This window comes from Vidua chalybeata, chromosome 25, assembly GCF_026979565.1.
Source record: "Vidua chalybeata isolate OUT-0048 chromosome 25, bVidCha1 merged haplotype, whole genome shotgun sequence".
In the NCBI taxonomy this organism is placed as follows: Eukaryota; Metazoa; Chordata; class Aves; order Passeriformes; family Viduidae; genus Vidua; species Vidua chalybeata.
Genome location: NC_071554.1, coordinates 5,608,057 through 5,611,825, shown reverse-complemented (window position 1 = coordinate 5,611,825; position 3,769 = coordinate 5,608,057).

The following is a 3,769-nucleotide window of genomic DNA, read 5'->3' as shown; positions in this document are numbered from 1 at the left end:
CTCGTAAAATAAAACTGGTGCAAGGAGCCAGAATGTGTAAAAAAAGGGAAAAAAAAAAAAAAAAAAAAAACCAAAATGAAACCAGGAAAGGGTCACAAGGAAACAAAAAGCGGGATTGTGAGGAAGGATGGAGCAGGATGGAAAAGGGGAGCAGCAATAAAATCCCATGGGTTTGGTCAGAACATTTCCCAGAGAACAGTAAAAGTAAAATATTGCTTGATTCCCTGAGTAAAAGGTTTGTCATCCATACTCATAAATATGCTTTTAATGTGGATTTTTATTAAAAATGCTCCTTTTAAATCTTTTAAACTATGGATTTTTATTAAAAATGTTCCTTTTAAAACTTTTACTTTCTGGGCGTTTTTCTCGTAACCTCCCACTGCTTTTCCATCCCTGCTGGGACATCCTCCCATGTCCTGACACACCAAATATTGCTGCCTATTCCTGAAAATTCTGCAGGATTCCTGGTACCCCACCGAGCTCCCGGCCTTTCCTTTTGGGACAGTGTTCACTGGTGGAGAATAGCACTCAAAAAAATTAAATAGTAAAAAAAAAAAATGTCTTTTCTTTAAATTATTTAACATCTCCAAGTGTTTTTCTGCATCATATCCCATTTTTTTCTCATTTTTCTCATCAGGTGATGACCTAGCAGAGCAGAAGTATGTGTATATATATTTTTATTTCTTTACAAAGAATGAAAAAAAGACATTTTTTTAATCCACAAAGTAGAAGTCAGGAAGAAAGGAAAGCACAAAAGTTTTGAGTTTCTTGCTGGAACATCCAGAAAGTTCTGTGTTTTTAGAGATATTGGTTATTAAGAGGGAGTAACAGGGAGATTCCCATGGGGTGGTGAAGAAGTGGTTGTGGCTGAAAGGTGTGTTCAGACTAGGTGGGGACTTAAATTTATTTTTATTTTTATTTCTATTTTTTTTTTATTTTATATACATCTATACTTATATTTATATATAAATATATAATAGTATAAGTATATATAAGTATGTATATACTTATATAACACATTTATATTTATACAATTTATATTTATATTTATATTTATATTTATATTTATAGGTATATTTATAGGTATGTTTATATTTATATTTATACTATTTATTAATTATATTTATTATTTTAATATTTTTTAAAATGTAATTTCTTTCTCCACCCTCCAAATTGCACCGAGCAGCTCTCCTGGGCGAGGCCTCCCGAAAACTCTTCCCTGGAGATTTTTTTTTTTTTTAATTTTCCTCTTGGAAAAAGAAATCAAATTTTGATTTTTCGGTGCCCCGAGCTGCGATTTGCAAGACAAAAGCGGCTGCTGCGCGTGGAGCCTTTGGGGTTTTGTGCGGCCGGGCCCGCGCCTGCCCCGCCGGGGCTTCCTGCAAATCCCGCATCCCCAAAAGAGCCCCGGCGGCTCCGCTCTCCTGCGGGAATGTGGCTGCAAAAACCGAGCCGCGGGATAAAAACACGGGATAAAAACATGGGGTAAAAATAGGGGATAAAAATAGGGGGTAAAAACACGGGATAAAAACAGGGGATAAAAATATGGGGTAAAAATATGGGGTAAAAGCAGAGGTGCCCAGCGGTGCTGAGGAGGGGCTGTGCCGGGGGTGCTCGGTTTGAGCCGAGCTGTTTGGGGGTTTGGTTTTCCTCCCCTCCCTGGCTGGAGGCCCTGCCCTGTCTCAGGTGTGTCCCAGGTGTGTCCCAGGTGTGGCACTGTCCCAGGTGTGGCACTGTCCCAGGTGTGTCCCAGGTGTGTCCCAGGTGTGTCCCAGGTGTGGCACTGTCCCAGGTGTGTCCCAGGTGTGGCACTGTCCCAGGTGTGGCACTGTCCCAGGTGTGTCCCAGGTGTGGCACTGTCCCAGGTGTGGCACTGTCCCAGGTGTGTCCCAGGTGTGTCCCAGGTGTGGCACTGTCCCAGGTGTGTCCCAGGTGTGGCACTGTCCCAGGTGTGGCACTGTCCCAGGTGTGTCCCAGGTGTGGCACTGTCCCAGGTGTGGCACTGTCCCAGGTGTGTCCCAGGTGTGTCCCAGGTGTGGCACTGTCCCAGGTGTGGCACTGCCCCAGGTGTGTCCCAGGTGTGTCCCAGGTGTGGCACTGTCCCAGGTGTGGCACTGTCCCAGGTGTGTCCCAGGTGTGTCCCAGGTGTGTCCCAGGTGTGGCACTGTCCCAGGTGTGTCCCAGGTGTGTCCCAGGTGTGGCACTGTCCCAGGTGTGGCACTGTCCCAGGTGTGGCACTGTCCCAGGTGTGTCCCAGGTGTGTCCCAGGTGTGGCACTGTCCCAGGTGTGTCCCAGGTGTGTCCCAGGTGTGTCCCAGGTGTGGCACTGTCCCAGGTGTGTCCCAGGTGTGTCCCAGGTGTGTCCCAGGTGTGTCCCAGGTGTGGCACTGTCCCAGGCTCTCCTTTCACACCAGGTGCTCTCCTTGGCTCCCAGCACTCCCAGGATTCCCTCCGCCCTGCTGGGCTCAGGTGTCATTTCCCCGCAATTGCTGTAGGATCAGTGGGACCTGCAGCCCTAATTCCCATTTTCCCTGCCGGGATGATCCATCCCACCCTGGCTGGGTGCACAAATCCTGCTCTTTTATTTTGGGATAACCCCTGAGGAACTAGAGCTGAGCTGGCACGGGGGGAGAAAAGCCGGAGCAGTTTGCAGTCCGTGTTTTCCTGGGAAGTGGGAGGCTCACCCCTGGCTGAGGGCACGTGACTCTCGTTTTGAGGCTGAGCATTTACCCCTCCACATGTGGGACCAGCTCCTTTCTGTCTCTGCCTGGCTGGATGTCCTTCCCTTGTCTGGATATCCTTATCCATAGCCTGCCTGGATGTCCTTATCCTATCTGGATACCCTTATCCTATCTGAATATCCTTATCCTATCTGGATGTCCTTATCCTATCTGGATATCCTTATCCCATCTGGATGTCCTTATCCTGCCTGGATGTCCTTATCCTATCTGGATGTCCTTATCCTATCTGAATATCCTTATCCTATCTGGATATCCTTATCCATACCCTGTCTGGATATTCTTATTTTATCTGGATACCCTTATCCTATCTGGATATCCTAACCATATCTGGATATCCTTATCCATACCCAGTCTGGATATCATTCTCCTATCTGGATATCATTCTCCTATCTGGATGTCTTTATCCTATCTGGATACCCTTATCCATACCCAGTCTGGATATCATTCTCCTATCTGGATATCATTCTCCTATCTGGATGTCTTTATCCTATCTGGATACCCTTATCCATACCCAGTCTGGACATCATTCTCCTATCTGGACATCCTTATCCTATCTGGATATCCTTATCCATACCCAGTCTGGATATCCTAATCCTATCTGGATGTCCTTACCCTGTCTGGATGTCCTTATCTATCTGGATACCCTTGTCCTATCTGGATATCCTTATCCATACCCTGTCTGGATATCCTTATCCTATCGGGATGTCCTTATCCTGTCTGGATGTCCTTATCCTGTCTGGATATATTTATCCTATCTGGGTATCCTAATCCTATCCGGGTATCCTCATCCATACCCTATCTGGATGTCCTAAACCTATCAGGATATCCTTATCCTATCTGGGTATCCTAATCCTGTCTGGATACCCTTATCCATACCCAGTCTGGATACCCTTATCCTATCTGATAACCTATCTGGGCATCTTTATCCTTATCCTATCTGGATATCTTTATCCTATCTGGATGTCCTTATCCTATCTGGATGCCCTTATCCTATCTGGATGTCCTTCTCCTATCTGGATGTCCTTATC